Source organism: Jatropha curcas, chromosome 6 (assembly GCF_041381405.1).
Source record: "Jatropha curcas cultivar XTBG-Jc1 chromosome 6, XTBG_Jcur_1.0, whole genome shotgun sequence".
In the NCBI taxonomy this organism is placed as follows: domain Eukaryota; kingdom Viridiplantae; phylum Streptophyta; class Magnoliopsida; order Malpighiales; family Euphorbiaceae; genus Jatropha; species Jatropha curcas.
In genome coordinates this window covers 11609726-11630997 of record NC_143156.1, presented here as the reverse complement: position 1 = coordinate 11630997, position 21272 = coordinate 11609726, and the positions used below count along the sequence as shown (strand labels likewise).

General features: G+C 44.9%; 1 pseudogene; it reads right to left on the bottom strand.

Moving 5' to 3' along the window:
• LOC149495551 (uncharacterized) overlaps window positions 1-9665 on the bottom strand; it is a 25456-nt pseudogene extending 15791 nt beyond the window's left edge.
• Between the last annotated feature and the right edge of the window lie 11607 nt (window positions 9666-21272).

The following is a 21272-nucleotide window of genomic DNA, read 5'->3' as shown; positions in this document are numbered from 1 at the left end:
CCCAGGCCCCGCCCGCGCTGGGCGAGGGCTGTCGCCGCGCTTGGTGGGGGCTGGCGCCGCCGTGGCAGGTGCGGCCACCGTGTGTCGCTTCGGAGCTGTTTTGGGAGTTTCGACCTCCGAAAAATATTCCGGGACCTGTTCCGCGATCCTCGTAAAATTCCGGACGTTTCAAGTACCATATTGATATATTTTCGGTGAACTTCCGAAATGGCCTCCGGTCCGGCCGGACTGTTTGCAGTCCGGAAAATTGGCTCTTTGAGCCTCGTGAGTCAAAGTTACTGTAGAAAAGTCAAATTTACTGTAGCAAATGCACTGTAGCACAATTAAATTGCTGTAGCAAATTCATTGTAGCACAGTCAAATTTACTGTAGCAAAGTCAACCAACAGGATTTTTGAGCCTCAAAATTTGAGTATTCACAGTTGCCCCCCACCGTCGACCATAAAAATGATTTATGGGAGTCGGTGGTTGTCCGAAACGCAAATTTGAGGATGGGCAGAGGAGGAAACCCCGCCGTTGTTTCTTTTTTTTTTTTTTTTTTTTTTTTTTTTAAATGAAATGATCAAATGCATGGATTTATGTTGGCAAAGAAAATGTTATTTATGATGCAAACTTATGTTTGTGACCGGGCCTTTGTGGCTGCCTACGTATCTCCAAGAGCTCTTCGGGGGATGGGGAGAATCAGGTCTTTCGTAGTTCCTTCCAGGATGCGAACTTCGTGCTCGGCTGATGCGGAATTCATCTCCGGCTTGATGTTAGTGCGGAATTCCTTTCCGTCTTGGTGCGAAATTTATTTCCGACTTGCTGTTGAGGCAAAATTCAATGCCGACTTAATGCTGATTGTGGAATTCATTTCCAATTTGATTTCTTCAGGATTCCTTCCCGACTTGATTTCTCCGCGGGATTGCTTCCCGGCTTGATGTCTTTGCGGGATTTCTTCCCGGCTTGATGTCTTTGCGGGATTTCTTCCCGGCTTGATGTCTTTGCGGGATTTCTTCCCGACTGGATGTCTATGCGGGATTCTTTCCCGATTTGATGTTGATGCAGAATTCATTTCTGGCTTGATTGCTTCGCGGGATTCCTTCCCGACTGGGTGTTGATGCAGAATTCATTTCTGGCTTGATTTCTTGCGGGATTCTTCCCGACTGGATGTCTATGCGGGATTCTTCCCGATTTGATGTTGATGCAGAATTCATTTCTGGCTTGATTTCTTCGGGGATTCCTTCCCGAGATGGATTCTTCGGGATTCCTTCCCGATTTGATGTTGATGCAGAATTCATTTCTGGCTTGATTTCTTCGGGATTCCTTCCCGACTGGGTGTTGATGCAGAATTCATTTCTGGCTTGATTTCTTCGCGGGATTCCTTCCCGACTGGATGTCTATGCGGGATTCCTTCCCGATTTGATGTTGATGCAGAATTCATTTCTGGCTTGATTTCTTCGTGGGATTCCTTCCCGACTGGGTGTCTTTGTGGGGTTCCTTCCCGATTTGATGTTGAATCAACTTATTGACTCGAGTTCGTATGATAGTGATGACCTTAGGCGAATCTGACTTTGTTGTTGTAGTGGTTTTACCACTGGTTGACTGAAATATGACTTGTATTCATCACAAAGAGTTTTGAATACCCACATTGTGGTGGTAACTTGAGTGGCTTGAGTGTTGAAGAAGCTTTTATGCTTTGGCTTCACCATGTTTGAATTCTTGAGGTTAATTTGATTCTTTTTCTTGAACTTTATCTTCCTCTGAATTTGAAACTTATTTCCTCAATGGTTCTCCTCTCCATAAGGAATTTTGAGGAGACTCTTCCTTTCCTTTGTTTTGAGAAATGATCCTTGTTTATAAGGACACTTGTACTTGTACCATGCTAGGCGCTTCATTTTCAAGTTGTTTGTTGTCATCCAATTGTGGAAATGACTGCTTCTTTTAACTTGCTTTTCAAAATGTGAGCAGCCGCTGTGGTCTTTGTCCTTATGGCTGAGATGATTTGTCATCTACCCTTGATGGGTTTGAATTTACGGAGAGCTTGCAGTTGACCCGTTTTTTGACAACTTGATTTCCTGTAGCTTTGTCCTTGATTTCTTTCTTTTGTGCAGAGGTTCCTTTTGACCCATTTTCCTTTTTTTTTTTTTTTTTTTTTTTTTTTTTTAGAAGCAGCCTCTCCATAAAGAATGTCGAGGCAACTTGATTCTGAGATGACTTGAGTAGTGTAGGGATAGCATCGTGACTGTGCAGACCCAACCATAACTTCTTTATTCTGTCGCTTTTAAGCTCAAAATTCAGACACCTCTCTGTCGGAGCATCTTCCATTTCTGGGTTTTCGGAGAAATCATTCTGGCCCTAACCCCTTGAATCGGCTTTGCCTCGGTACTGTTTGAAGTCTTGCGTACCCTTTGCTGGATCCTTTCCATGATTACCCTTCAAAACTTCCCCTTTGATGGTGCTTCTGCATTGTACTTTTGTATTGAATTTTATTCGTACCTGCACTTGGTTAGTATTGAAAATATGTATGCATGTTTGAAATGAAAATGGGGTTTCACCATTTCGGATGTACTTTTTTTTTTTTTTTTTTTTTGTGGCCCCCGCCGTCGGCGGCTGCTGCCGCTGACGTTTTGGCGGCTGCTGCCGCCCTCGTTCGGTGGCAATTTGGCGGCAGCTGCCGCCATCATTCGGCGCATTCTTCTATAAAAACAAGTTTCTTGTTGGTTTTTCATTCATCCTTCCTTTTCTCTCTTCTTCTTCTTATCTTCAAAAGAATGAATCCTTTTTTTACTCACAGCATGCACAGCTGGATTAGGAGTCTCTCCAAAGTCGAAAAGATCAACTTGGGGAGGTACGGTCTTCTCCTATCGTTACGCTCAGGGGGGTGGTGATCGATTGGAACTTTTTATGGGCCTGCATCAGACTTTGGGATCCTGAGGCCCATGTTTTCCGGTTCGGAGCCATGATGGAGGAGATGTGTCCTCTTTTTGAGGAGTTCTGTGCTATCATAGGGTGCGACCCCAATGCCCCTTTGGTCAGGCATGAAGTCAAGATCGGGTATGTTCGATCGTTTGAAAACCTGTTTCAGTTCAGCCGACCACAAGCTAGGGCCATGATTGTTGGTGATCAGAAAGCAATTTTGTTGCCCCTGATTGATGAGTTTTCAGGGGTCTGTTCAGATGACCCAGACCGGATGAGGCTAAGGATGCGGGCCTTGGTTTTTTGTTTATTGGCTGGCTTCTTGTTCAACAAGGATCCGGGCTACGGGGATTTGCGACTTTGTCCCATGGTTCGGCAGATGGAGGATATGGGTTGCATAGGTGGTATTAGTGCTGGCAGAAACTATCAGGAGCCTCGACAGAGCCGCTTTAGGCTTTGAGGATTGGACGGTTTCTCCTATTATTCTTCAGGTATTTCTTCTTTTTCTATTTCTTATCTTTTCTTCTTTTTGGCCTGTTCCTTTGTAATAGAAAGGATCCATTACTCAGGTTTGGTTGAAGGACCATCTCCAAGTGGTTGCCACTCCTACTTTGCTGCCTTATAACCCTGTCCAGTATCGCATGCGGAGGATCTTGATCACACATCCGTCTGCTGATGCCTGGACCTCATGGCTGATTGAATTGGGTCCAAACGAAATGTTGTGGTTGGTACCTTGGTACGGCATTACCCGCTTTATTCAAGTCAGCTCTCACCATACTCAGGTTTACCTTTTAGGCCTTACCCATTGTACTTGGTACTGCGCTTCGCGCGTTATGAGGCAGATGGGAATAGATCAGACTGTACCGATCATGGATGACTCTTTATCTGATTCCACCATCACTCCGGGAGTTACCCGAGCTGTCCTTAGAGCTTGGGTTAGAGATCATCAGATGGTTAGGCCTTTACCTAATCCTGCTGGTATTCAGACTTCTCCTGAGTATCGGGCCTGGTTCGTGAATGCTGTCTGGCCGGTTGAAAAGCTGAGGAGGAACGCACTGCTGAGTGCACTTGAGGGTTGGACTCAGGCTGACACTGGTGAGGGGGTTAGGATTGATGAGGAGATTGTGTTGACTCCTTGGACAGGCGAGGCTGGAGAGAGTTCAACAGCTAGGGATGACTCGGAGGACGTTGCCCCACGGAGGCGACGGGCCACCTAGACTCTGATAGGCTTTTATTCTTTGGTTTTGAGATGTATTTTTGTTTCATGGATTTTATTTTATTTTTTTTTTTGGCTTTTTGCTTGTACTGTTTGGCTTTATTTTTTTTTATTGGAGTGTTGTTTGACTTTTAAGCTTTCCAAGCACGTTCCAACTTTATTCCTTTAAGCTCTAATTTTTGCCTAAGCTGCCCTTCCGGGTTTTCAACTTAGCGAGCTACCCATTTTTGCCTAAGCCGCCCTTTCGGGTTTTCGACTTAGCGGGCCCCGACTTTTTGCCTAAGTCGCCCTTTCGGGTTTTCGACTTAGCGGGTTTTCTTTTCTTGCCTGAAGCCGCCCTTCCGGGTTTTCAACTTCAGCTTTGATTTGATTTTTTTTTTTTTTTTTTTTTTTTTTTGGTTTTGTTTTTTTTATTATTTGGCAAAGAAGAATGACATGAATTTTTTATTAATGCTTAGACCGTGCCAATGAGGGCTGCCTACATATCTCCGATATGTAATTTCTTTTTTCCGAAGAGAATCAGGTCTAATGTAGTTCGTTTTACATTATGCAATGCTTATTACACAAAATATCTTTTTAACTGATCTAAATTACATGGATTCGTGAATTCCAAACCATCCAAATCAGTTAAGATGACGGCTCCGCCAGACAGTATTTCTTCAACACATAGGGTCCAGCCCAATGAGGGCGAAACTTCCCACGTGGATCCGTGATTGGCTGTCTAATTTCCTTCAGGACTAAACAACCTTCTTCCAGTTTTCGGTCTTTGACCTTCTTGTTAAAATGTCGTGCCATTCTCCTTTGGTAGACTCGAGTTTGGTGGATTGCTTGTAACCGCTTTTCGTCCATGCCCAAGAGTTGCGAATGATAATTCTTCACCCAATCGGCTTCGCTAATCTGACTTTCTTGGATAACTCTTGCCGACTGAACTTCCAGCTCAATAGGCAATACTGCTTCCATGCCATATACTAAGGAATACGGGGTTGCCCCAGTAGGTGTTCTAATTGAAGTCCTATATCCCCATAAGGCATTCGGCAACTGTTCATGCCAAGCTTTATGCTTTTTGACTGTCTTCTGTAAAATGACTTTTATAGCCTTATTTGCAGCTTCCACAGCCCATTTGTTTGTGGACGATAGGGCGAGGATTTATGGTGTCGAATCCTCGTTTCTTTCAACAAATTAGCAAATTCACCCTGGAAGTGAGCTCCATTGTCCGTGGTGATCTCGAATGGCGTTCCGTACCGACAAAGGATGTTGGTACGAACGAACTGCGCTGCCTTCTTGGCATTCAGAATTGAATAAGAGGCTGCCTCGATCCACTTAGTGAAGTAATCTATAGCAACCAAAATGAACTGGTGACCGTTGGAAGCTTTCGGGTGGATTTTTCCGATCACGTCTATGCCCCAAGTTGCGAAAGGCCATGGTGAAGCAATAGGATTCAAATTGACCGGAGGTTGTCTTTGCAGCTTAGCAAAAAATTTGACATTCGTGACACTTCTGCGCGTGCCTCACGCAATCTGCCTTCATGGTTGACCAGTAATAACCTAGGTTCATGATTTTTCGAGCCAAGGCTATCCCGTGCATGTGTGGGCCAGATTCCCCGTTATGTAAGGAATCCATGATGGTTTGAGCTTCTCCCTCATCGACGCACCTTAGGTGCAAGCCGCTCCAACTTCTCTTGTACAGAACTCCATCAGTAAGGAAATATCCGGATGCCAACTGTCTCAATGTTCGTTGATCAGTCTTAGTGGATCCTTCCGGGTAGGTTTCATTCTGAAGGTAATTCTGTATATCCCAATACCAAGGCTTGTCATCGACCAAATTCATGATATGTGCTGGCTGTTTCTGTAGCCGCACTGTCAGAGGTCGGATGACTCGGTCTCCTTCTACATCGACCATGGAGGCTAAAGTAGCCAGAGCATCTGCGAACTGATTTTTGGCTCGCGGCAAGTAGTGGAAAGATAAATCCTCAAATTGCTGAGCCAATTCGTCCAAGCGTTGTAGGTAAGGAACCAAACGCTCTTCTTTAATTTTCCATTTCCTTAAAGCTTGGGAGACTATTAAGTTAGAATCTCCGAAAACCTTGAGGACCTTTATCTCTTTTTCCAGGGCTGCTTCTAACCCCTTTATGCAAGCTTCATACTCGGCTTCATTGTTTGTGCAGTCGAAATCTAATTTGACTGCAATCGGAATGTATTCGCCACAAGGAGTTTTGAATACGACTCCAACCCCGTTTCCATGGTAGTTCGAAGCTCCATCGAAGTACATTTCCCAGACCTCACTTTCCAAGTTCAACAAGTCTTCATCAGGAAATTCTACCTCCGGCATTTGTCTTCGACCGGTAATTCTGCTAATTGATCGGCCAAGGCTCCGCCTTTCACCGCTTTCCGTTTGCACAAATTTCAAATCATAAGCCGCGAGTACTGACACCCACTTAGCCATCTTACAATCAAGAACCGGCCTCTCCATAAGGAATTTCAAGGGGTTCGATTCAGAAACAACATTTGTGGTGTAAGATGAGAGGTAGTGCTGCAGCTTTGTACAAGCCCATACTAGAGCCAGACACAATTTCTCTATCTTATTGTATTTTAGCTCATATTCTAGCATCCTTTTGCTGAGGTAATACACGGCATTTTCTACCCTGTATCTTCTGCTTGTTGAGCTAGCATTGCACCCATCGCTTCTTCTGTCACCGATAGGTACAACAGCAAAGGCTTTCCCAGCCTTGGTGGCTGTAAAACTGGCGGGGACAACAGATATTGCTTGACTTGGTCGAAAGCTTTCTGACAATCCTCATTCCATTTGACGGCTACTCCTTTTCTGAGCAATTTGAAAATCGGACCACAAGTGTCGGCCAATTGATTGATGAATCGGCTGATGTATTGTAGCCTTCCTAGGAAACCCGGACTTCCTTTTCCGTCCTCGGTGCCGGCATCTCCATAATGGCTTTGGCTTTTGAAGGGTCAATTTCTATGCCCTTTTGGCTGACCATATGCCCCAGAAATACTCCGGATGTAGCTCCAAACAGACATTTTGCCGGGTTGAGCTTTAAGTTGTACTTTCGAAGTCTAAGGAAGAACTTCTCAAGTGCTGTTGCATGCTCTTCAGCTGTTTTTGACTTAATGACCATATCGTCGACATACACTTCTACTTCTTTGTGAATCATGTCATGGAAAATGGTCGTTGCCATTCTTTGATAGGTTGCCCCGGCATTTTTGAGACCAAAAGGCATGACCCTGTAACAGTAGGTTCCCCATTCTGTGATGAATGCCGTTTTCTCTTTGTCTGGCACATGCATCATTATTTGGTTGTATCCGACAGCAAGATCGGTCAAGGAGACCATCTCGTGTCCCGCCATTCGGTCCTACTAACAAGTCAATATGCGGTAGGGGAAAGTCATTTTGGACATGCTTTATTCAAATCCCGATAGTCTACACACATTCTGACTTTGCCATCTTTCTTCGGCACTGGCACAATGTTTGCTAACCATGTCGGGTAGGCAATGGGTTCTATGAACTTGTTTTCTAGTTGCTTGGCAACTTCCTCCTTGATTTTCAAGGACCATTCTGTCTTCAGCCTCCTTAGCTTCTGCTTCACTGGCTTAACCTCGGGATAAACTGGAATCTTGTGTACCACTATTGCTGGGTCAATTCCCGTGATGTCATTCGCCTTCCACATGAAGCAATCGACAAACTTCTTTAAGCATTCACTGATCTGTTCCCTGTTCACACAATCAGATGCAATGTATGTATGTTCATTTTCTTCTTTGGCCCATTATTATTTTTTCTTTTTCATTTTTCATTTCATTTATTTCTTTTTCATTATTTTTGCTTGGAAATGCTTGGAAAGATAGACTCGCGGAGGTAGTCAAGATTTGCAAGCCTTTATTGATAATGACAGAATCGTCTTCAAAAGGTACATTAAATTTGAAATTTAGATTTTCGAAATCCAACACAGATGACTCAGGACTGGAACTGGACTCTGACTCGGTTTCAGACTCGGGGTCAGACTCAGACTCAGTATAGGACTTGATTACAGATTTTGACTCTAGGTTTGACTCGGGAGGGGGTATATCAGCAGTGCGCTCCTCCTCGGCGTACCAGTTGGTGAGAGGCCCTTCTTTTGGCTTGATCAGGCTCAGCAGGTCTTGGTCCCCATCATTTCCTGTAATGACTGCAACCTCATCAAAGAGACTGGGCTGCATGAAGTCTTCCACCTCCAATTCAGTTATTGTTTCTACCTCTTCAGATAAGTCATTCAGGTCCAGGACACAGATGTCATTCATTTCGAGGAATAGTTCGAAAGGATCGATCAATTCCTGGTTAGCAACTATAGCATTTACCCCGTGATTTGGTAAGGGATTAGTGCTAATGTTTGGCTTATTCCTTGGAATAATTGAACCGTTGTCCACTAGGTCTTGGATGCGGTTCTTAAGCGTCCAACACGCTTCAGTCTTGTGCCCATTACTCTGATGGTACTCACAGTATTCGTCAGCTCTGTAGTTCCTTGGTAAGGGGTTGGGTGGTGGCCTTGCTTCCAAAGGCTTGATGTAGTTTGCTTTGACAGCTTCTCGGAATACCAAAAGGATTGGCATGCCGAGATCAGTATATGTTCTTCTTGATTGACTGCCGTTTTCTCATGTTTCCCATGTTTCCCACACGTAAAGGATTCGTGGGGGTGATGCTTGCCACTTCGTGGACTTTTCCGGACTGGCTAGGTTTTTTGTATCTCGAGGTCCCCGGGTCTTCTTTCAATTGTCCCATTTGAAGTAAATCTTCTACTTTCGTAGCAGTGGCAATGAGCGACTGGAACGATGGTAGGTATTGAGTTTGTAGTTGGTGTTGGTAGACAGGCTGTAGGTTCTTTATTATTATGTCCACCTGTTCTTGCTCAGAAGGTCGGTTAATCATTTGAGAGGCTTTGGCCCTCCACCTCGTAAGGAACGAGGAAAAGGGCTCATTGTTTTTCTGTTTGGTGGTTTCCAGTTCTCTTCGGGTAACATCCACTTCCATGTTATAGCGATACTGTGAATTGAATGCATTACAGATATCTTCCCAAGTTTTCATCTTTGATCGGTCCAAACTGACAAACCATCTCAAAGCAGCGCCGGTGAGTGACTGTTGGAACAACTGAGCAAGGAGCTCGCTATTCAATCCGAACGGGTTAAGGGCACCCACATACATTTTCAAGTGTGTTTTTGGACAAGTAGTTCCATCGAATTTGTCCATGTTTGGCATTTTGAATTTGGTTGGCAGTCTTGCTTCGGGGAACAGAGACAAGGAGTCCATGTCCACGACTTCTTTGTGTGTCTTAAGGGCGGTAACAGACCTTTCTAAGAGTTCTAGCTTTTCTCTCATTTCTGAGCTTCCAGCTCAGAGGCAGTTTTGGAAGGCATGTCATCCAAGTTAAGGGTAGGGTTTGAGGACGCAATGCAGCACCTGGTCCTGGATTGGAGGCACCATGATCATTTCCCCCAACCGGAATCCCGTTTCCATTACCACCGCCTAGTTCAGCTAGCAGGGCGGTTCTCTGGGCGGCCAATGCCTCATGCATTCTAGCTTCCATTCTAGCTTCCATTTGTTCCATGAGGGCTTTGATGTCATTAAGTGATGCCATTGGCCTAGTTGAAGTTGGTGAACTTGGTGAATTTGGTGATAGCACAGTAGGTGTAGCTGGCACTGACGTTGGCGCTTGAACAGTAGGTACCTGATAGGATGAGGGTAACCGGGTTAGGGTACTGTGTTGTGTATCAAGGTAACTAATAAGAGATAGATCGTCTCTTTGTCCAACTGTGCATGACTGACAAACAGAAGGATATTTTTGTGTCCCTCCACTCTCTTCTCTCTGTTTTTTTTTTTTTAATGCTTATGGTATGTCATGAATGCGCACAACAACACGTCATAATTTATTTTAATGAGATGATTCGTACCATTGGGTGCATATAGTCCTAAAGGATAGGTTCTATAGGCTATGACACAAATAGAGAATCGGCTTATTAAGGGACCCTTGAACCTTGAGTATGGATATACCTAACCACATGTGAAACAAAGAGTTTCGCGTGGGTCCAACGGTACGCATACTCATGTGCCACCCCCAAAAGGATTAGGGATGGTTTGCGGTAACAGGGAGGACGCTTTGGCTGTCCGTCGGCATAATCAAAGAGGACCTGCCGATCAGCGCTACTTGCTATCCAGACTCAGAATTTGAACAGAAAGAGAAGAAATTCATTTGAAGTTCATTTTTTTTATGCAATGGAGAAAAGGATTCTCAATCGTGCAAATAAATCAACAAGTTTTAATGTCTTAATCACATTTTTCCATTAAGTCCGGATTTATCAAGTATTCTTAAGGAAAGAACACTTGATTCGTATTAGGGTACCCTGCAAAACAAAGCATAATAAAATAATACCTTAAAGAAAGGCCGGTTAGTTTTTCACAACAATTGTAGTCCACTTTTATGCAAAATGATTACATACTTTCCCCAGTGAAGTCGCCAAACTGTGTACCCCTCCCCAAAATATCACCGGCATATGAATGCATGTGACTAAGGACAGAAATGCACGTGAGTGTGTGAGTCGCCACCTTGTTTAATTATTTTAGGGCAAACTAGGAAAAAACCCTAAGTGACTCCATTTTTAATTAACCTAGTTACTAGATTAATTATCCCAATGTTTAAGGCACAATCTACGAACCCGAGGTGGATCCCGAGACTATGTCATGCTGATGAACTAACCGATGGATGAATGCTTTGCAAGGTGAATGATGGATTAATGAAATGTTTGAGTGATTTTGACTTGCCACCCGGGGTGAAATCCCGAACGTGCCTACGTACTTCCGTTTGAATGGAAGATCAAAGTCAACGTAGTTCGATAGGCCTCTTTTAGAGGGCTTTGAATGGTATGCTTAATGCATGGGTGTGTATGCTTATGCATGATTTTGTGTATGCTTTGTGCATTTTGTGTGTATGCTTTATGCATGATTTTGTGTATGCTTTGTGCATTTTTGTGTGTATGCTTGTGCATAAGTGTGTATGCTTTGTGCACGTTGTTTAGGCATTTTGCCGAAAATTGATTGATTTAGGCATTTGTGCCAAAATGGTTCATTTAAACGATTTGTCACTTAAAAGATTGATTTTAAGGCATTTTGCCAAAAATGTCGATTTTAAGCGATTTGTCGCTAAAATGGTTGATTTACGGTTTTAAACCGAAAATGATTGATTTTAAGGCATTTTGCCAAAAAATGTCGATTTTAAGCGATTTGTCGCTAAAATGGTTGATTTTACGGTTTTAAACCGAAAATGATTGATTTTAAGGCATTTTGCCAAAAATGTCGGTTTTTAAGCGATTTGTCGCTAAAATGGTTGATTTTATGACTTTTAGTCGAAAGTGTTGATTTTAAGGCGTTTCGCCAAAATGGTTCATTTTTAACGACTTTGGCCGTAAAAAGTTTGATTTTTGATTAAGCGGAATTTAGTTGACGTGTATGCATTTTTATGCAGTTATAGAATGATTAAGAGTAGAAAAGAAGCATGCATGAAGTGCTAAAATTAAATAGGCAGAATTTTAATTACGTACCTGATTTAATCGTCGGCCACTTCTTAACTCCAGATTTAGCTCCTCGTTTAGGTATATTAATTAATTTTTAATTTTATTTTATTTTAGTGGTCAAATAACACAACATAAATGCAATAAAATTAAATTAAATGCAAAAAGCGGTAAAGAAGACGCAAGGAGCGTGAGAGGGAGAAGGTTTCGTCCGTCAATACAGACAAGAGGTGCCAAAAACAGCCTGAAAATGGCCTATTTATAGGCCATTTTCGGGTCCCCGGGCGGTAGCTGCCGCCTGGCATGGCGGTAAGCCACCGCTCAAAAATCTGGGCGGTAGCTGCCGCCAGGCTCGGCGGTAGCTACCGCCATGTCGGTGGGGCGGACAGGCCCCGCCCGCGCAGGGCGAGAGGCCCGTGTGTGGCGGCAGGCCTCGCCCAGGGCGCGAGGGGGGGCCAGGCCCTGCGCGGGGCGCAGGCCTCGCTCGCGCGGGGCGAGAGGCCTCGCCCGCGCGGGCGAGAGGCCTCGCCGCGAGGCGGGGAGGTCTCGCGCGCGGGGCGAGAGTCCTCGCCCGCGCGCGGCGCGGGAGGCCTGGCCCGCGCGAGGCGAGAGGTTTCGCCAGCGCGGGGCGAGGGGTCTCGCTCGGCGCGGCGCGAGGGGCCTCGCCCGCGCGCGGTGCGAGGGACCTCGCCCGCGCTGGGCGAGGGTCCCCGCCCACGCTGGGCGAGGGTTCTCGCCCGCGCTGGGCGCCAGGCCCGCCCGCGCTGGGCGAGGGCTGTCGCCCGCGCTTGGTGGGGGCTGGCGCCGCCGTGGCAGGTGCGGCCACCGTGTGTCGCTTCGGGAGCTGTTTTGGGAGTTTCGGACCTCCGAAAAATATTCCGGGACCTGTTCCGCGATCCTCGTAAAATTCCGGACGTTTCAAGTACCATATTGATATATTTTCGGTGAACTTCCGAAATGGCCTCCGGTCCGGCCGGACTGTTTGCAGTCCGGAAAATTGGCTCTTTGAGCCTCGTGAGTCAAAGTTACTGTAGAAAAGTCAAATTTACTGTAGCAAATGCACTGTAGCACAATTAAATTTGCTGTAGCAAATTCATTGTAGCACAGTCAAATTTACTGTAGCAAAGTCAACCAACAGGATTTTTGAGCCTCAAAATTTGAGTATTCACAATTGGCATATTTTCGATATTTTTTGAAATGGCCTTTGGTCCGGTCGGACTGTCCGTAGTCCAGAAAAATAGGCTTTTCGAGCCTCAAAATTTGAGTATTCACAGTTGTCCCCCACCGGCGACCATAAAAATGATTTATGGGAGTCGGTGGTTAGCTGAAACGCAAATTTTGAAGGCGAAAATCGGACGCGTCTAGAAGACCCGCGCTTTAGCCATTTGCTTATAAATAGCTTGAATTTTCCATTTTCATTCATTCTAAGCTTTTCAAGTTACAAAGCTTTCTTCAAGTTCTCTCAACCTTCAAGGCTTGAACTTCTTCTCTCCATGGCTTCTTCGGATCTCAGCGGTGAGGATTTTCTGGGTTCTCTAGGCATTTCTCTTGAAGAAGTCAATCTCACGGTGGATTCTGATACTCATGCCTCCGTAACTGGCATCTTCGCCCAGGTAAGCCCCTTTTTGCTCCCCTTTGTTTGCAATTTTTTTTTTTTGAGCCTTGGATTGCACTAGGGATATTCGGGCCTTCGTGGGGTTATCAATTTGCGGACCTCCTTAGCCTGATTGTGAATTTTTGGGCCTCCGTGGCCGGATTGTGAACTTTCGGGCCTCTATGGCGTGAAGAATTGTTGGGCCTCTGTGGCCGAATTGTGAATTGTGGGCCTCTGTGGCCGAATTGTGATTTTTGTGGGCGTCCGTGGCCGGACTGTGATAATTTTTTGGCATACTGCTTTTATTAGTATGCATGCTAGGGTGAAACTAAGATATTATCCTTAGTAAGGAACCGAGGAATAACTCTTAGATTGCTTTACCGTTTCAGGACCCTTATATCAAAGTGGATGTGGGTGAGACCTCCATGTCTGAAATCCCGCTCGAGATTTTGATCCTGAACATCCGATTGGGGCGATTATCAGTCCGTCCCATTTAGGTTACCTGAGGCACCAGGACATGGGCCGGATCAGTCACAAGGAGTTACTGTGTGCTTTGGCCGAGAGATGGTGGGACACCACCAATACTTTCCATTTTCTTGGGGCGAGTTGACAATGACCCCTGTAGATTTTTCAGTGATTTCCGGAATCCCGTTTGGCACTCGACCGATCGAATTATATGATGACTGGAGGACAGAGATTTCCTCTGACCAGATGGTGGAGCTGATCGGGATAGACTTGCCTCGGATCGTCGGGCCAAACTCCGCTACTCCGCCTTTGAGCGTCTCTAGACGCTGGCTATACCTTCAGGCCCCCAACACTTATGCTAAATACAGGCGGGGAGAGCTGACGGCTACTCAGGCAACTAGGTTCACCTTGTTGCTGTTGTTTGCTTCAACCTTCTGGTCCAACAGGAAAGAGAGTTTTAACCCTTCTATCTTGAAGAGTTTAGAAAATCTCGCTCATCTCAAGGAGTACGACTGGGCCGGTGCTATTCTGAGCCGCATGTATGATGACATGTGTGATCTGAGTCGGGGCCATTGTAAACTCAGTGGGACTTACTACTTCTGGGAGGTAATGTAAAGGCTGTTCTCCCTTCTTTTTTTTTTTTTATTAACCTTTTTTTTTTTTTTTTTTTTTTTTTTTTGCAGTCTTGGGCATATGAGTATTTTCCTTTCACTCGCCCAGAGCAGGTTCATGCTGATCTCGGATTGGGGCTGGTACCTTTGGCTTGGAGATGGTACCGATCAAATCTTCATACTGTTCAACACAAGAAATCGCTAAAGGATTTGAGAGCCTTTTTTGATACTTGTAAATTGGAGCAGGTATGTGCTTAGTGATTCTCAAATATGTTGGATAAAAAGGATTTATTAACATAATTGCATTTTTCATAGGTGGAGATAGGGGCAATGATTTCCCGCCTGCAGAGCTGGATTCAAGCTAATCCCCAATTCCAGCGGTCGGATGCCTTGTCTCGGCGGAGGGTGGTCCTGTCGCACCCCGTCCTGTGGCGATATTACTTAGGTGAGAGAGTAAACATTCAAATAAGAGGCTGCCGCTCTATTCCTTATTCCCCTCCTGAAGACATGCGAGCGGGCAAACATATGACGTTGACCGATGCTCATACTGAGGGTATTCCGCATGTGGAGTTCATCCTGGAGGGAGATTATGATGTGTTCTGTAGAATTTTCCTGATGCAACCCATCGGATCCCGGCTTGATAGTTTCCAGAGATTGGCGCCTTCTCAACCACTTGGCACTTGTTCTTCTCGGGCTTCGGGCCCCTCGACTAGGACTCCAAGGAGGAGGCCCACGATTGATCCCACTTTTTCCACCCCGGTTGAGGGTCCATCGCAGGCCGGGCCTAGCCGATCGGCCGGTCCTAGCCGATCGACCGGTCCTTCTAGGGCTCCCCGGGCTATTTTGGAGGCTACCGGGCCACTTCATTCAGACCTGGTCAATCTACGTCTGCCATACAGTATTCCTTACTATGTTCCTGACAGCCCTCCGTCTTTTTGAGAGGTTGGCCTGGAGATTATGGATCATTCGACTCTTCCTTCCAAGGACATCACCGAGGTAAAACCTGATATATCTCTCACAAAAATGATTTATAAGAGATTTGATATTGACTCGTATCTTCCTTTGTATGATTTTCAGGTTCCTGTCGGGCTGGTCAATCAGATGATGGAGCTGATTCTTGGGATGCAGCAGGAACTAACTACGGCCTGGACTCAGATGGCCTTTGATGATCGAAGGGGGAGGAGGCCCCGTCGCTGAAGCCATGGTTGCTGGATTTTTATTTTCCTTTGTACTGAACTTTTACTGTACTTCTGTGCCGAATTCTGACTATATTTCTGTACTGAATGTCATTCGTACTTGTAATCAGTTAGTACTGAAAATATGTATGCATGCTTAAAATGAAAATGGGGTTTCACCGTACTTTATTTTTTGTTTGTTTATTTATTTACCTTCTCTTTCTCTTTTTTTTTTTTTTTCGTGTGGCCCCCACTGTAGGCGGTCGCTGCCGCTGTTGTTTAGCAGTTGCTGCCACCATCATTTAGCGGCACTTCGGCGGCTGCTGCCGCCATCGTTCGGCGCGTTTTTCTATAAAAACTAGTTTTTTGTTTGGTTCTTCACTCATCCTTTCTTTTCTCTCTTCTTCTTAATTTCAAAGAATGAATCCCTTTTTTACTCACAGCATGCACAGCTGGATTAGGAGTCTCTCCAAAGTCGAAAAGATCAACTTGGGGAGGTACGGTCTCTCTCCTATCGTTACCCTTAGGGGGGTAGTAATCGATTGGAACTTTTTATGGGCCTGCATCAGACTTTGGGACTCTGAGGCCCATGTGTTTCGGTTTGGAGCCATGATGGAGGAGATGTGTCCTCTTTTTGAGGAATTCTGTGCTATCATAGGGTGTGACCCCAATGCCCCTTTGGTCAGGCACGAGGTCAAGATTGGGTATGTTCGGTCGTTTGAAAGTCTATTTCAGTTCGGTCGACCACAAGCTAGGGCCATGATTGTTGGTGATCAGAAAGCAATTCTGTTGCCCCTGATTGATGAGTTTTCAGAGGTCCGTTCAGACGACTCGGACCGGATGAGGCTGAGAATGCGGGCCTTGGTTTTTTGCTTATTGGCTGGTTTCTTGTTCAACAAGGATCCAGGTTTCGGGGATTTGTGACTTTGTCCCATGGTTCGGCAGATGGAGGATATGGGTTGCATAGGTGGTATTGTGCTGGCAGAAACTATTAGGAGCCTTGACAGAGCTGCTTTAGGCTTCGAGGATTGGACGGTTTCTCCTATTATTCTCCAGGTACTTCTCTTATTATCATTTTTTTTTTTGGCCTGTTCCTTTGTAATAGAAAGGATCCATTACTCAGGTTTGGTTAAAAGACCACCTCCAAGTGGTTGCTGCTCCTACTTCGTTGCCTTATAACCCTGTCCAGTATCGTATGCGGAGGATCTTGATCACCTACCCATCTGCCGATGCATGGACCTCATGGCTGATTGAATTGGGTCCAAATGAGGTGCTGTGGTTCGTATTCTGGTATGACATCACCCGCTTTATCCAGGTTAGCTTTCGCCATACCCAGGTTTACCTTTTAGGCCTTACACATTATACCTGGTACTGCGCTTCGCGCGTTTTGAGGCAGATGGGGATAGATCAGACTGTTCCGATTATGGATGATTCTTTAGCTGATTCAGCCATCACTCCGGGAGTTACCCGAGCTGTCCTTAGGGCTTGGGTTAGGGACCATCATATGGTTCGGCCTTTACCTAATCCTGTTGGTATTCAGACTTCTCCTGAGTATCGAACCTGGTTCATGGCCGCTGTCTGGCCGATTGAAAGGCCAAGGAGGAAAGCACTGCTGAGCGCACTTGAAGGTTGGACTCAGGCTGACGCTGGTGAGGAGATTGTGTTGGTTTCTCGGACAGGCGAGATTGGAGAGAGTTCAATAGTTAGGGATGACTCGGAAGACGTTGCCCCACGGAGGCGACGGGCCACCTAGACTTCTTATAGGCTTTTGGACTTTTGGTGTTTTGGCTTTGTTTTGACTCTTTGTTTGGGACTTTGGCTTTGGATTTTGGATGTTATTGTTTTTTGGACTTGGATTTTCATTATTTATTTTTTTTGGTTTCTTTGGCTTTCTGCTTAACTTTAAATTGTTTGACTTTATTGCTTTTAATTGGGCACGTCATTCGTCTTTTAAGCTTTCCAAGCATTTTCCAACTTTATTTATTCAAGCTCTGATTTTTGCCTAAGCCGCCCTCTCGGGTTTTCAACTTAGCGAGCTACCCATTTTTGCCTAAGCCGCCCTTTTCGGGTTTTCAACTTAGCGGGCCCCGACTTTTGCCTAAGCCGCCCTTCCGGGTTTTCGACTTAGCGGGTTTTTTTTTTTTATTTATCATTTTTTTATTTATCTATTATTTTTTTTTAATTGTTGGCAAAGAAGAAGGATTATGGAATGATTTTCATTAATGTTTAGACCGTACCCAACGAGGGTTGCCTACATATCTCCGATACATAATTTCCTTTTTTTTTTTCAAAGAGAATCAGGTCTAATGTAGTTCATTTTACATTATGCAATGCTTGTCACATAAAATATCTTTTTAACTGATCTAAATTACACAGATTCGTGAATTCCAAACCATCTAAATCAGTCAAGATGACGGCTCCGCCGGACAATGTTTTCTTCAACACATAGGGTCCAGCCCAATGAGGACGAAACTTCCCACGTGGGTCTACGATTGGCTGTCTAATCTCTTTCAGGACCAAACAACCTTCTTCCAGTTTCCGGTCTTTGACCTTCTTATTAAAATGCCGTGCCATTCTTCTCTGGTAGACTTGAGTTTGGTGGATTGCTTGCAGTCGCTTTTCGTCCATACTCAAGAGTTGCAGGTGATAATTCTTAGCCCAGTTTGCTTCGCTAATCTGGCTTTCCTGAATAATCCTTGCCGACTGAACTTCCAGCTCAATAGGCAACATTGCTTCCATGCCATATATCAAAGAATACGGAGTTGCTCCGGTGGGTGTTCTAATTGAAGTCCTATATCCCCATAGGGCATTCGGTAACTGTTCGTGCCAAGCTTTGTGCTTTTTAACCGTCTTCTGCAAAATGACTTTTATAGCCTTATTTGCAGCTTCTACAGCCCCGTTTGTTTGTGGACGATAGGGTGAGGACTTATGATGTTGGATTCTTGTTTCTTTCAACAAATTAGAAAATTCACTCTGAAAGTGAGACCCATTATCTGTGATGATCTCGAATGGTGTTCCGTACCGACAAAGGATGTTTGTACGGACAAACTGTGCTACCTTCTTGGCATTTAGAACTGAATAAGAGGCTGCCTCGATCCACTTAGTGAAATAATCTACAGCAACCAGGATGAATTGATGGCCGTTAGAGGCCTTCGGGTGGATTTTTCCGATCACGTCTATGCCCCAAGTCGCGAAAGGCCATGGTGAAGCAATAGGATTCAAATTGACCGGAGGCTGTCTTTGCAGCTTAGCAAAAATTTGACATTCGTGACACTTCTGCGCGTGCCTCACGCAATCTGCATTCATGGTTGACCAGTAATAACCCAGGTTCATGATTTTCCGAGCCAAAGCTATTCCGTGCATGTGTGGACCAGACTCCCCATTATGTAGGGAATCCATGATGGTTTGAGCTTCTCCCTCATCAACGCATCTTAGGTGCAGGCCGCTCCAACTTCTCTTGTACAGAATTCCTCCGGTAAGGAAGTATCCGAATGCTAACTGTCTCAATGTCCGTTGATCAGTCTTGGTGGATCCCTCCGGGTAGGTTTCATTTTGGAGATAATTCTGTATATCCCAATACCAAAGTTTGTCATCGACCAAATTCATGATATGTGCTGGCTATTTCTGTAGCCGCACTGTCAGAGGTCGGATGACTCGGTCTCCTTCTACATTAACCATGGAGGCCAAAGTAGCTAGAGCATCTGCGAACTGATTTTTGGCTCGCGGCAAGTAGTCGAAGGATAAATCATCAAATTGCTGAGCCAAATCGTCCAAGCGTTGTAGGTAGGGAACCAAACGCTCTTCTTTAATTTTCCATTTCCTTAAAGCTTAGGAGACTATTAAATTAGAATCTCCGAAAACCTTGAGGACCTTTATCTCTTTTTCCAGGGCTGCTTCTAACCCCTTTATGCAGGCTTCGTACTCGGCTTCATTATTAGTGCAGTCGAAATCTAACTTGACTGCGATTGGGATGTATTCTCCACAGGGGGTTTTGAATACGACTCCAACCCCATTTCCATGGTAGTTCGAAGCTCCATCAAAGTACATTTCCCAGACTTCACTTTCTAGGTTCACCACGTCTTCATCGGGAAATTCTACCTCCGGCATTTGATCTTCGACTGGTAATTCTACTAGTTGGTCAGCCAAGGCTCCACCTTTCACTGCCTTCCGTTGTACAAATTTTAAATCATAGGCTGCGAGCACTGACACCCACTTAGCCATTTTGCTATCGAGAACCGGCCTCTCCATAAGGAATTTCAAGGGGTTCGATTCAGAAATAACATAGGTGGTGTAGGACGAGAGATAGTGCTGCAGCTTTGTACACGCCCATACTAGAGCCAAACACAACTTCTCTATCTTGTTGTATTTTAGCTCGTAGTCTAGCATCCTTTTGCTGAGGTAATACACGACATTTTCTACCCTTGTATCTTCTGCTTGTTGGGCTAGCATCGCACCCATCGCTTCTTCTGTCACTGATAGGTACAGTAGCAAAGGCTTTCATAGCCTTGGTGGCTGTAACACTGGCGGGGATAACAGATATTGCTTGACTTGGTCAAAAGCTTTCTTATAATCCTCATTCCATTTGATGGCTACTTCTTTCCTGAGCAATTTGAAAATCGGACCACAAGTATCGGCCAATTGATTGATGAACCGGCTGATGTACTGTAGCCTTCCCAGGAAACCTCGAACTTCCTTTTCCGTTCTCGGTGCTGGCATTTCTAGAATGGCTTTGGCTTTTGAAGGGTCAATCTCTATGCCCTTTCGGCTGACCATATGCCCCAGAAACACTCCGGATGTAGCTCCAAACAGACACTTTGCCGGGTTGAGCTTTAAATTATACTTTCGAAGTCTAAGGAAGAACTTCTCAAGTGCTATTGTATGCTCTTTAGCTGTTTTTGATTTAACAACCATATCGTCCACGTACACTTCTACTTCTTCATGAATCATGTCATGGAAGATGGCTGTCGCCATTCTTTGATAGGTTGCCCCGGCATTTTTGAGCCCAAAAGGCATAACTCTGTAGCAGTAGGTTCCCCATTCCGTGATGAATGCCGTTTTCTCTTTGTCTGGCACATGCATCATTATTTGATTGTATCCGACAGCAAGATCGGTCAAGGAGACCATCTCGTGTCCCGCCATTCGGTCCACTAACAAGTCAATATGCGGCAGGGGGAAGTCGTCCTTCGGACATGCCTTATTCAAATCCCGATAGTCCACACACATTCTGACTTTGCCGTCTTTCTTCGGCACCGGCACAATATTTGCTAACCATGTTGGGTAAGCAATGGGTTCTATGAACTTATTCTCCAGTTGCTTGGCTACCTCCTCCTTGATTTTCAAGGACCATTCTGTTTTTAGCCTTCTTAGCTTTTGTTTCACTGGCTTAACCTCAGGGTATACTGGAATCTTATGCACCACTATTGCTGGGTCAATTCCCGTGATGTCACTTGCCTTCCACATGAAGCAATCGGCAAACTTCTTTAAGCATTCACTGACTTGTTCCCTGTTCACACAGTCAGATGCAATGTATGTATGTTCATTTTCTTCTTTGCCAATTATTATTTTTTCTTTATCATTTTTCATTTCATTTATTTCTTTTTCATTATTTTTGCTTGGAAATGCTTGGAAAGATAGACAAGCGGGGTAATCAATAATTTGCAAGCCTTTATTGATAATGACGAAATCGTCTTCAAAAATTACATCAAATTTGAAATCTGGATTTTCAAAATCCGATACAGACGACTCAAGACTAGAACTAGACTCTGACTCGGT